Genomic DNA, 13055 nt, shown 5'->3' on the forward strand with positions numbered 1-13055 from the left:
GGAGTCACTGCAACATCTACTGGTTTCCTCATTAATTAATGAGTTAAATAAAATCTCTGACATATCCAATTTTCTATCTGTATGAGAGTCATGATTACATCATCTTTTAAAATGTATCCTTTAATAAGTGCAAACCATGCATACACCTTGTTTTCTCACACTGCATCGTGTTCCCACACCTTATTTAAAGAATAAATCGAAGTTCCTGTGAGCTTCAGAGCATTCTGGGGAGTAATAACTCACCTTGCAAAAATACTTTAGGGTTTACAAAGCATCTTCACTTTTATCATCTCCTTTGATTGCTACAGTCTGCCTGGGAGAGCAGATATCATTCCTATTTCACAAATAGGAAGAATGAAGTCCAGAGAAAAAACATGTTTTTAAAAACCAAGATCATACAGCTGTTTGAGGCAGAGCCAGGATGTCAGTGTAAGTCTTCTCTTGATTCTATTCTCATCCTCTTCATTAGGCCACATCTTCTTTCTTGATAAGAAATACTGTGGACCCAGCCTGGCAACTGGATCCTCGCACGGGAAAGCTGCTGTTTCAGAAAAAAGGCCAAGAATTTGGATATAATGAAAGTTCTGAGAAGTCACAGCTCCATCTCCAGGGATGTTATTCAGCTCCCCTTTTCATTTTTCCCCTTGAGAACAAAAGCTAGTTTTACATTTTAATGGATTTAATTACTGCATAGAGATCTGAACAGATATGAAAGGAACAGACAGTGAGGACACAGTGATGGTCTATTGAGCAGCATTTGAATTAATTTGGAGTTTTCATCCCTGTGATTAGTGTGATTATTAGTGTTAATACTTGAAGTTCATGTTAACAGGGTGTTATTGTGAATTTGAAGCATTAAAACAGGGCTGATTTCCTAGTATTTGTTTGTTTACTTATTAATCAGTCTATTCACAATGGCTATGGTGCTGACATATAAAACACCCCCTGCATTCAACTTCTCAGCTTAACTTAATAAAGGATAATATTGGGTCTCATTTAGCCAATGTTTAATGCTAATAAATTGTCCTTGTCTATTTTGGTGACTTCCCCACTGTGGGTATACTTTCCTTTGTCCTTAGACCACTGTGGAGAAGCAGATAAAGCCTCAGAGCTTCTGGAAACAGCCTTAGTTAGGGTTTGGGATACCAGGTTTCCTTTGACTTGAGATTCTTGAGTGATCCTGAGAAAGCCATGCCCCCTATCTGGGCCTCAGTTTTCCCTCAATAAAATAAAAGTTTTAGGTGAGATGATCCCGGCTTCCCTTCAGCTCTGTGGTTCAGGGAGTGAATCAAACTGTAGAGATAACTGGAGAGTTACGGAAATGTGAAGTTGTGACTAGGAGAATATCTATCCCAATGCATTAATCCTTTAGTTCTGCACTTTTATTTCAAAGCCCATAGGTGTGGATCATTCTTTTTCTTCTTGTTCCAGGTGCCCTGTAAATCTCCAATCTGAGGGTTTATGTTTTTTTCAACTATGGAAAATTGTCAGCCATTTTCTCACTGAATATTGACCCTCTCCCTTCTCTTTGAACCCCCTAAAAGATGGTAGACTGCATTCTAGTTAAAGCCCTAAATCTGTCTTCCAGGCATTAGTTGTATCTGCTACTGCATCTACTCTGTTCTCAGAATCATCAAGCTTTCAAATTCAACAATTTTTGTTTCTAGGAGTAACAGTTGTTTCTTTCTCAAATCTGCCTCTTTTTTTTACATGGAGTCTTAATGTGTTGTGTATGTGTACTCTACTTTTTTTTTCTTCGTGAATTTTATGATTTTTGAGTGCGAGCACATTTTCAATGACAATATGGGAGTGACTAGGAATTCAATGCAACGTGGGTTGTGGAAATATCACTCTGGAGAAAGCTTTGCATTTGCTTTTGCTGAGTGCCCCAGAGGTATCATGATCCCAGAAATATTTTATTTTGCTTTATTTTATTTTATTTTTAAAAAAGATTTTATTTATTTATTCATGAGAGACACACACAGAGAGAGAGGCAGAGACATAGGCAGAGGGAGAAGCAGGCTCCATGTAGGAAGCTCGATGTAGGACTCAATCCCGGGACTCTGGGATCATGCCCTGAGCCAAAGGCAGACTCTCAACTGCTGAGCCACCCAGGCTTCCCCCCAGAAATACTTTAATGTAAATCTTGAGGCTTAAGGAATCCTGTAACATATAGGTGATATATTCATTTACTCTAAATCTTCCTAGGCTGGTGCAGTAGGCTGAATAATGACTGCCAAAGATATCCAGGCCCTAATCCCTACAAATTATGAATGTTACCTTATGGCAAAAAAAAAAAAAAAAAGACGACTCTGGATATGTTTAAATCAAGGATCTTGAAATGGGGATATTATCCTGAATTATTCAACTGGATCTTGAGTGTCATTGAGATCACAAGTGTCATTACAAGAGGAGGCAGAGGGAGATTTGACTACAGAGAGGAGAAGCCGATATAGCAATGGAAGTCGACATTGGAGTAAAGTGCTTTGAAAATAAAGGAAGAGGCCACAGACAGAGGAAAGCAAGAGATGCAGAACTAGAAGCTGGAAAAGGCAGGGAGATAGATCATTCCTTAGAGCCTCCCAAGCAGTCTTGCCAACACCTTGAATTGAAACTGACTCCAGAAGTGCAAGAGAATAAATGTGTGTTATTTTAAAGCCACTAAGTTGTGGTAATATATTAGAGCAATAATGGGAAACATAGCTGGTTAGCAGAGTTTTTCTATTCCTCTTTGACTGAGAGCAGTACTTCAAAGATTTTTCCAAGAAAACTTGACTGGATTTTCCATGAAGGCAGATGGTGAAGAAAAGGCTGGAAAGACATGGCATGACAAGATTCCACAACTCCTATGACTACAAATCAGCCTTCAGAGGGGGATTAAAAAGACATGGGTTCTTGATTTTGAGCCCTTTTTACTAGCCAAATCTATGCCTCCAAATGATATAACATAGTTGTCAGGAGTAGTTCAATAGACAGACGTTGGTATTTTGTATTCCATGTGTCTTATAATTTGCCATTTGGATAGAAAAGGCATCTTGGGCAAAATTTTAAGTTCTATACTTCAATTTCTCATCTGCAAATGAAACTAATAATAGTGCTTCTCTTACATTATCATAGTGAGGCTCCCAATTAGATAGGGCACATGAAATGTCTGGGTATATATATGCTTTATCCTTTGGTATAGACCCAGGATTATTGTCCAAGAACTATGTAAAGAGAATTGAATGACTCAAAGAGATTCTTAAGAACTTTTGAGGACTCAAAAAGAAAACTCAAAATGAAGTTTTATCATCTTCAAAGTTCTAGAAAACAGAAGATTCTGTTAATTTTAGAAGGAGAAAGGGCTGGTTTAAAATAGAAGATGCTAACGTGGTTGCTACGTTATTCATTCAACAAACATGTGTCTGTAGGGTGGTACCTATGTGAAGCTAGATGCTAAGTGCTGTGAGGGAGACAGCAGCCACAATCCTCCCATTTCTAGAGCTGCACTGTTGTTAACAGTTCACAGTATTGCAGGAGGATTTCACAGGCATCCTCTGAGGTGAAGTGTCCAGGAACTACCTACCAGTATTTTACAGATGGGGGAACTAACCCTCAGGTTTAATAAAGTCCAACAAAGTTGGGTCCCAAACCCACCTGCTAATTCAATGCCATTGACACTCTATCACAGCTAAGATGAGATCCCTGATCTCAAAGTGCTTAGAGATGAGACAAAGAGGAGAGAGCACTGCAAGGTAAGTATGACCACCAGAAGGTATAAAAGCAGAAACAAATAAGATCTTTAAGATCTTTGAGAGGTTAGGAAGACTTGTGATATGGAGTAGGGTGAGGGTACCTGGTAAGACAAAACACAGGAAGGCTTGGTTGAGGGACAGAAAAACATACACATTTTAAAATTCTTCACCTTGAAAAATAAAAACCAATGACCCAACAACAAAACAAATGATTTCTGACCAGGTCAGAATGTTGCACAACATGTTTCCATTCCACAAGCAATGCTTACGTGCCTACTATATGTGTGGGATTGATCACAGTGAATCGGAAGTGACGTCATTCCACAGAACCAGCCTGATTGAGGGAGACCTGCGCTCCAGCCCTCACACTGAATGTGGCCTTGGGTGGTTTGTTTCCCCTTGAGCTTGAGTTTCTTCTTGCATACGTTGGAATCTAAACTTCGCTTGCTACTCTGACAGCCTAAATTTGAATAAGGAGGATATTTATGTACTCTATTGTTTTTACTTTCATTATTCATTCTTTCATCTTAAATTATTTGCTTTCTCTCTTTTCCTCATGTCTTTCTCCTCCTTCTTTTGGGCTGGCTCCTTCCCTGCCCTCCCTCATGGTTATTCTCCTTCTCACGTTCAGTGTCTGCATATTTTCTTCCTCATTACCTAAGTACATGTAAATTGGCCACATTACTGATGCGGAAGCAATTTTTAAAATTGGTTAAAATGTGCCAACGTCAAACATGACGAATTCTTCCACTTTTGGACTCCTCATGATTTTAATCATCCCAAATCAGCCATTTAAGAAATGACAGCATGAGGACCAAATTCCCTTAGCATCATTTTTTTTTTTTTTTTTTGTCCTTTGGTGGTGTGTGTTGTGTGTGTGTGTGTTTTGTTCACCAAAATTGTCAGTGGGTTTGGACATCATTTAAGTGTAGCATTGAACACTTGTTGTATACAGCACTTTCTGAGTATGTGGAGAAGGGGGAAATAAAAAAAAAAGAATAACATCTAGTCTGTAGTCAAAATGATACTTGGGGACTTGGTGAACGAGAGCATGGAGGCATGGTTAGAAGTAAAGAAGGAAACCTTGGCTCTATTATGCTGGTATTTTGGCCCCAAACCCAGGAGTGTCTGACTCTTCAGTACAGGGTTCTTGGATGTTGTTGAGCACACAGTAAACTGTAGCAGCATGGTCACAAAACTGCCACCTTGCTTACCACTAAGGCCATGGCCTGATAAACCCTGATTAGGAGTTTTCTGTTAAATGCTGATTTGGAGAACATGTGTTAGGCTTATTAACTGCCTTTCTAAGCACCAAATATCTATCCTGGGTCTCATACGTTCAAGAATATCTTTGTTAAGAGAAAGAAAAGAATCAGGCCCAAGAGGGACCTTAAATCTGTTTACTCAATCAGCCATAAGTGGAAGCCAAAGACCAACAAAACTGGTCAATCTGGCCTGGGGCCAAGGCTTTACCTGCATTTCAGGCAAAAAAACAAAAAAACAAAAAACAGAAAACAAGAAAGAACGCAGCACAAGGTGCTGCTTGTTTAAGGTACAGTAAGCCAAGCCACAGTTAAACTGGACTCATTAAATGTTCTAGCTCTGGACAATCCGTCAAGTCTCCTATCTTTGGAAGACTAGAGAGGGAGTTTTTCTCACTCCTAAGAGGAAGTAGCACTCCATCAGTGCAGGAGTTACTGATCTGATGTGGCCTCAATAAAGTTAGAGGAGGAAAAAGAATATTGCCTCCTCCAACAGGACCTTGGATAAGAGACATTGCTAATGAAGTGGACAGTTTCAGGAGGAGAAGTGTGCTCAACCCCATTTCAGGCTATATGAGCAAGTTTAGAGAAGTGGGGCAAAGAGCTGTATCTGGAGAACATAGTGAGTTACATTTTTATATCTGAATAAATGCTCTTAGGAGCAAAGTGGCAAAAAAAAAAAAAAAAAAAAAAAAAAAAAGCAAAGTGGCTTACCCAAGACCATGTTGGGTAGCACCAAGGCACAAATAGTCTTCTGATTCCAGGTCTGGGTTTCCTCTCATTTCACCACCACTGCAAGGTAATAGGCACCCATCAAAGTAATTGATAGCAGTAGGACTGCTGACCTGGGAACGGCCTGACCATGAAAATGGCCTGACCGTGAAAGATGATATCCCTGTCCTTGGGGAGAGGGCAGGGCAAAGGAAAAATGAAAAAGCACAGCAAAGTTTTGGAGTAAAATGATGGCTTGAAGACTGGGTTTGTCTCACTAGTCCCATGATTCTGGGCAAGTCATTTAACTTCCCTGATCTTCAATTTCCTTATAAGATAGCAATACCTCCTTTAAAGTGTCCCTCTTTGGGGCACCTGGGTGGCTCAGTAGTTGAGCATCTGCCTTTGGTTTGGGTCATGATCCTGGGATTGAGTCCTGCATCAGGCTCCCTGCATGGAGCCTGCTTCTCTCTCTGCCTATGTCTCTGCCTCTCTCTCTGTGTCTCTTATGAATAAATAAATAAAATCTTTAAAAAAATAAAGTATCTATCTAAGGACAAGATGGAATAATCTATATGAATAGCATTTGCCGCAGTATGTGCTCAGTGAAAAGTACCTTTACTCTTGGTGTCATTCATTAACTGAAGCAATATAAGATATACTAGTTACCTGCTACAATGATTTCTAAACCCTCATGTGGGTAAGAATCACCTATATAGTTTATTTTAAAAATGTGGATTCTCAGTCCCACCCCCTTTAAGAGATTCTGACATGGGGCTCTGAAATAGGAATTTTATCAAGTACTCCCGGCGACTCTGGTGATGTGGTTCAATGTCACACTTTGGAAAATATTGTATTGGATTGTATTTTAAGTTTAAAATATGACTTCTCCTGGTTCATGGCTCTCAGAAAAGTCCTGGTTAGGCTTGCATTCTGAAGATTTCCTCGTCTTCTTCCTCACCCTCACCTCCAAGCACAGTGGAGGAAGCAATAAGCTGCTATTGTTGTTACCACCACCTTTGGGGAATATTCCTTACAGCAGAGGGTCTCAACTTTGGCAGCTTATTCCAATTATGTGGGAAGCCTTCAACCAACCTGGTGTCCAGGCCACACCCCAGACAAACTAAATCAGATGTCTGAGCGATATTCAGCATGGGGTTTTTGGAAGCTTGCTAGGGGATTTCAGTGTATAGCTAAGTTGAGAACCACTGCTCTAGATCCTCTGTCCCAATTTCCCATCAAATTTTCTTCACTTAGTTTCCATCCCATGCCTTCTATCTGGATAGTTCCCTTCTTTCAACAATTTTGGCTGGATCCACTCAGCAGATTTCCTGGTTTTCTTGTCATTCTTCTTGATCCACTGATGCCTCTTACCTGGCTCTATTTGGTGTTGATGTCCAACCCACCATTCTGTCCAAACTTGCAGGACACAACACTGAAGCCCTCAGATAGTACTACTTTGTCTTGAGGCTGGGGCAGGGAGGACAGATAGGATCATACCATTGTCTTTCAAACCTCTTTTCCATTTTCTCTAGATGTTTTCCCAACCCCTACCTGTTTATTATGCCAGAGCTCATGCAAAGACCTCCTTCTCTGGAAGGCCACCTCTGACTCTCCCAGGTCAAAGAAGAAAGACTCCCTATTCCTGACTTCTCTAATACCGTTGATATCACATATTATAACATTCTACCTATATAAGGAGGGGGGAAGATGTTATGGTGACAAGAGTCATCAGAACTTCTGGGAAGGAAGCCACTTATTTGGAAAAATTATGACTGCATGGGGTAGAAGTTTATACTGAGAGGGATATAAAACAGGTCTGAACTACCTTGCTCAAATGTAAGAGCAATTGTTGAATACCCCAGAGAGAAAAAAGGAGGTCATCCACTCTGTGATGTGACCCACACCATGATTTCCATAAAATTTTGAGTAAAATCTATAAATCATTATGAGATACGTCATAGAAGCAAATTTTCAGGGCACTGCTAAAAGGCCTACATCCAGGGTATTGAGGGAAAGACAGGCCACATTGCATGGACATAAAGACAAGAAATAGGTAGAAGATTCTAATGGACATTTTAGGAAAGGTTTTAGATTATCACAGGTCATAGACTATGGGTCAAGGCCAGGTTTCACCAGACCTACAAGGGGCATAGTAGCCTCACCTGTGATCTGTATTCCATCTGAGCATCCTCTCTGCCCACTGAACTGGAGTCTTCTGATGGCAGGGCCTGTCTCTAGGTCTGCAGCTGAGTTTCCCTAATTCCTGGCACAATACTTGGCATATGTAATACTTTAAATAAGTGTCTAGAGAATGAACAATACAGAAAGCACATTAACGTAGGCTTTTCTTAAAGTCAAAGGGAGCACCAAGGAATTCGTCCTGTCTGTGGCTGTTTTGTTCCTCAGACTGAATTCATTTTCGTTCACCACTTAGATGCTATTGAACTTGTTTCTCCAAATTCGGTTGCTCAAAATTTGATTAATTTAAGCTCAAAATGACATTTCAAAATCCCCTATTCCCAAACACATAGCTCATCAGAAATGCCTCCCACTATTTACAGTTTTGCTTCATTGAAATATGATGATGCCAGGCAGACAGCGATGTGTATTCAGTGGAATTCAATTTTCCTGATCACTGGCTCCATCGATCAGTCTGTTTGCAAAGGGCTGACGCAAGCATCAATTCATCTCTTATGGACGATGGGTGAGCCGCTCCTATTATTTCTGCATGTGAAAGGGGTTGTTAGACTCTAATGATGGGATTCTGGAGGATCACTTTATTATTGCTGTTTTAGGCTTTATTGAGTTCCTATCATGGGCCAGGAGTTTTTACTGTTTTCATATTTAATCTTTACAATTGACATTTTGTGGGTACAGAATCTGAGACCTGGAGAACTTGGGAGGTCTTGGGAGCTCTTGTGCTTACAGAGCTAGTGAGGTATAGATCCAGGATTCAAACGCAGTCCTTTTGATTCCAAAAATTAGTACCATCTGGTTTGTTAGATTTTCTTCTTGGGAATTATCTTGGGGCTTAGGCAGGAGAGGTAGAGAGAGGTGATTGAGAAAGAAATCCAACACAAGCTGAAGGGGAAGAAGAATGACTGTGGTTTATGATTCAACATAAACTCACTCACTATCAGTCCTTCTTGTAATCCCAGTTGTGCCTGTAGAGATATTTGTCACTGCAGCCAGCAGGTCATACTTGGCTATGAATGTGTTCTTCCCAGGAGACATGAGCCCCTGGCAGGTGCATGCCTAGCAAGTATACTCAGTGTGGCACCCAGAACCCAGAGGAGCGAGAAGCAAATGCAGCGCTAGAGAGGAAAGCTCTCCTTTTTCTCAAGATTTTATTTATTTATTTTAGAGAGAGAATATGAGCTAGCGAAGGGGAGTGGTAGGGGAGGAGCAGAGGGGGAGGGAGATAGAGGGAGAAAGAATCTCAAGCAGACTCGTCTCTGAGTGTGAAGCTCTTTGCAGAACTTGATCCCATGACCCTGAGCTCATGACCTGAGCTGAAATGAAAAATCAGATGCTTAACTGATTGAGCCACCCAGGCTTCCCTAGAAAGTTGGCCCTAGGAAGTGTCTTGAGAGCAGTGCTATTCTGCTGGAAGCCAGGAAAGGGAGCTTTATGGATCCTATAGGAAAGCCACTTTCTTACTGGGTCTTCCAGAGAGAATGACCTGGGCATCCGACTCAAACAAGGGGCAAAAACCACCCAGAATTCCAGTATACTTGATAGTTTTGCCAACTCCAATCTGCCTCATCCATAGCATGATCCCTTTGCTACCCTGGGCAGAGTCAGGAAAGTGCTTTTGCAGGACCACCACAGCTCTGTCAAAAGTCTGGGAACAAGGGGTACCTATATCTTTAAGCTACTTTCAACAGGAAACTTTCTTTGTTGCTCATAACTGTGTCCCCAGAAATCTGTGACCTTGTAGCTACCCTCAATGCATGAAATGCATGAAAAATCTCAAAGGGAACTATGTTTTTGATCCTCAGGCAAAGTTTGAGAAAAGTTGAAAACATGCTTCTCTGGGCAATAATTCTACCTGACATCAAAGACAAAACTGATCAATAATTGCCCTCAATTTCTCTGAAAAATGAATTTTACATTATGAATATTCCACCCCCCCCCACCAAGTGATAAAGCCATCACTTTCTTTATCAAGAGGTCAAAGTGTTTTTGTAGACCTTTGGGTTTGTCTACAAGGCCTGATTAACAAAGGACAGGATCATATATGAGATGCAGAGCAAACCTGAAATAGGCGGGGCTGATGCTATTCTTTCCATTTCATGAATGAAGAAACTGAGGTCCGGAGAATCCATGTGACATCTCCAAATTCACACAGCTATGCAGTGGTAGCACTGGGGTCAGGACCAGTATTCCATTGTCCAGTTTCATGTCATGCTGTGCATTGAAGCTTGACTAGTGTCAAGAGCCTGTGATGGCAGTCAGACTTTTCTCATTCAACCTTGAATCACATTTATTTCTCCTAGAAAAAGCAACCTGGATAGGAGCAAATTGCTGGTTTAAGTACAGTCCAACTCCACTCTGAATAGAAAACCTTGAGCAAGCCATTCTGCTAGGGGCAGAAGGTCACAGTAGGTTCAGTGTTGACAAACCAATATAGATTTCAACGTGTAGGCTGTGAAGCAAAGTCTTAGATAATCTTTCTAATCCTATTAAGGGCTAACTCCTATTCCCAACACAGCTGATCAAGTCCAATTACATCGCAGATCAGAATAAACACTCCAGGTCAAATATTTCAGCACCCAGGCTAAATGTTTAATTCCTTTTGGATGGTAAGTATCAGAGCTTCAAAATGTGTGTATGTGAGAATGTGTATGTGTGTGCATTTTACTATTTTCAAGCCCTGGTAATTATAAGTTGCACTTTAAAGCAAATATTATAAGGTTGTCTAGACATTGATTAATCACTCTGATCAATATTTTGTGTTCCAACTGCAAAAGGAAGAGAGAGAGAGGGGAGGGAGAGAGATAGAGAGAAAGGGATAGAAGTATTTGAAAAGAAGTGAACAGGTGTAGCAGCGTATCAACATTGACACACACACCATGAATAATCTCTAAAATGTGTCAAGTATACTACAGCTTATAGAGCACATTCACCAACCAACATCTCTGCTGTGATTCTCAACACTACCCCATGTATGAAGTACGCAGAATAAGTATATCAGCATTTAAATAATGAGGAAACAGAAATATAGAGCCGGATTTAGAGTCCTGTGTAGGAGCCACAGAACATTCTACAGAATGTTCAGTGTGGTCCAGATTTCTCCCCTACGCTGTCATTTCCACATACATATCATCCTTTATTTACATAATGCTTACCAGTGTAAGAAACCTTCAGAAGTGCTTTGTGTTGACTCAGTTACTATCTATATGTATGCGCTAATTCAAAAAGCAACTGAACTTTGTCAGTCTTATACAAGCCCTCAGGCAGGGGTGTTAATTACAAAAATAAAATAAAATAAGATAAAAACAATGATTGGCTGTTTATAAATGGTGCGTTTTAAAATAATTTGTTCTGGACTCGTACATTAAACACTCTTCCAAAATACCTTCTCCCACACACTGTCTTTTTATCCTCACTAGAGCCCCATGAAATGGGAGTTACAATCTCCATTTGAAATAGAGGGGAGGCTGAGGCTCTGTCTCCTGGAACTAAGTCATATTTGACAAGAAGCCATGCTGTTGGTGTTGGTAGGTGGTGTATGTTGGGAGGGAAGCAGGAAGTGGAAGAGTAAGGGATGGGGAGTTGGTGGAGGGAAAACTCAAGGGTGCCTTAGAGGACAAAGTCCTGGAAGCAAGGTGAAGGCTTGCTTTCAGTAGCCCCAGGATTAGTTTTCTTTTGCTTACTGCCTCAGCTTTTACTGGCGTCTAACCTCCTCACTTTCCAGATTTATACTCTTTCATTGTGAATCCTTTCCGTGTTCAAGAGGCTGTGCCTGCAGATATTCTCCTCCTAGGGCCCCTGTCATTCTATCTGTACCTGCACCTGGAGGCTGATAAGGAAATAAGGTAGGTGGGGTAGGAGCTGGGAGAGCAGCAGCCATTGTCTCCTGTGGCAGCCTGATGGGATGGAATAATTTACAGGGTTATTATTATTATTATTAATTCACAGGATTAAACTTGCATGTGTCTTCTTAATTCATGGTGACTGCTCTGCTGCATCCATGCCCGGATGCTGGGATCATCTCAACCAATAAGTACTACATGGTGCTGGTGTCTTGGGTCATGGTGAGGTCACAGATCATAGGCCAGGAATTTAGGGTTCCAACCATCACTTGGCAAAACGCCTAGACTTAATTTTTCACTTCAACCATCATTTTCCAAACACTGAAAATGAGCACCATACCAGGAGCTGGGGACAGAGGTAAACTTTATTTTTTTAACACATACTTACATTACATTCTCTATATGCGAGGCACTATGTAATCGCTTTATTAACTAATATAATTGTCACTGCACCAGTGACAGGGATAGATGAGGACACAGACATAGAAAGGGTAAGAAACTTGCCTGATGTCACACAGTTAGTGATTGTAGGGCTGGAATGGAATCCATGCTGTAGTGCTCCAGAGTAAATGTTCTTAACTGCTGTCTTTCAAAATTTCTGCCTTCAATATTTTGTCACCTAGAGAAGACATATAGTCCTGGTAGATTATAGTGGTGGTTGTAACAGAGATATGTGCAAGGTGCATGGAAGAAAGAGTTTCAACAAGTTGCACTGTTCCCCACTTCAAGGATAGCAACTGCTCCTTACACCCTATTCTTACACCCTATTCTTATTAGCCCTCTACTGACCTAGTCTCATATCTGACCCTAAAAGCCAATCTATCATTGTAGAGGCATGGTGATTTAAGACTTCCTATGCCAGGAGTACAGAGCACTTGGCATCAAGACTGCCTGCTTATGTGTATGCTCCCTAAATGGTGTCTTTCTGCCGTACTCTGACCAAGCCCCATGCAATATCATCAGTCTGTAAATTCTGCCCGTCTTGGCCCCACTTGGCCTCTCAGGAAAGCGCACTGATATCTCTCTGTTTCAGATGAACAAGATTGGAATCTGGCTATAACATTTAAGCCTTTATCTAAGACCAAGATTCAATGGACTCTTCTAGCTACTCAAGTAGGTGGTCCCTTTCCTTCTCACCACTTCAAGGATATTTCTCCAATTTTTGCACATGAAGGATGACCTTCTCTGTGGAAGAGGGCTACTTCTCAGTCAAGAGTCATCCAGCATTTCCCCCCTGGAACTTCTTCTTTTTTTCTTTTTTCTTTTTTTTTAAGATTGATTGATTGATTGATTGATGATAGACATAG

General features: G+C 40.9%; 1 protein-coding gene across 10 annotated transcripts in view; it reads left to right on the forward strand.

The window, feature by feature from the left end:
- RTP4 (receptor transporter protein 4) overlaps positions 1-13055 on the forward strand; it is a 114329-nt gene that overhangs the window by 56618 nt on the left and 44656 nt on the right. For 8 of the 10 annotated variants that reach the window (XR_005383863.1, XR_005383867.1, XR_005383868.1 and 5 more), the window contains one exon: positions 470-8414. The exons of 1 other annotated variant lie outside the window; for it this stretch is intronic. The gene's annotated coding sequence lies outside the window, so the exon portion shown is untranslated. Of the gene's footprint in view, positions 1-469; positions 8415-10424; positions 11434-11630; positions 11752-11854; positions 12719-13055 lie in introns of those variants that run through there. One more of the 10 variants, XR_005383870.1, reaches the window with a different exon arrangement.

The sequence above is a fragment of the Canis lupus genome, chromosome 34 (assembly GCF_011100685.1).
Source record: "Canis lupus familiaris isolate Mischka breed German Shepherd chromosome 34, alternate assembly UU_Cfam_GSD_1.0, whole genome shotgun sequence".
Taxonomy (NCBI): Eukaryota; Metazoa; Chordata; class Mammalia; order Carnivora; family Canidae; genus Canis; species Canis lupus.